The following is a 496-nucleotide window of genomic DNA, read 5'->3' as shown; positions in this document are numbered from 1 at the left end:
GCCTGTAATCCCAGCACTTTGGGAGGCCTAGGCTGGTGGATCACTTGAGGTCAGGAGTTCAAGACTATGAAACCCTGTCTCTACTAAAAAAACAGCCAGGTGTGGTGGTGTGTGCCTGTAATCCCAGCTGCTTAGAGGCTGAGGCAGGAGAATCACTTGAACCTAGGAGGTGGAGGTGGCAGTGAGCAGAGATCGTGCCACTACACTCCAGCCTGGGTGACAGAGTGACTCTGTCTCAAAAAAAAAAAAAAAAGAAAAAGAAATCAAGTCTTTAATGACGCAAACAACACTTAAGCAGTGTGATGGTATTAAAAAAAATCCCATCTTCAATACAAATTAAAAGCAAACTACCCAGGAGATGATTTAACAAATTATATATAAGATGTTTTAACAAGTTATATACAAGACATAAGACAAACAATGAGGAAAGGCAAACTGTGTTCTTAGATGAGAAAATGCCAATGCTTCCTAATCTGTGAATTTAAAATAATTCAAT

Source organism: Colobus angolensis, unplaced genomic scaffold (genome assembly GCF_000951035.1).
Source record: "Colobus angolensis palliatus isolate OR3802 unplaced genomic scaffold, Cang.pa_1.0 Scaffold288, whole genome shotgun sequence".
Lineage (NCBI taxonomy): Eukaryota > Metazoa > Chordata > Mammalia > Primates > Cercopithecidae > Colobus > Colobus angolensis.
Note: the sequence above shows the minus strand (reverse complement) of the source record.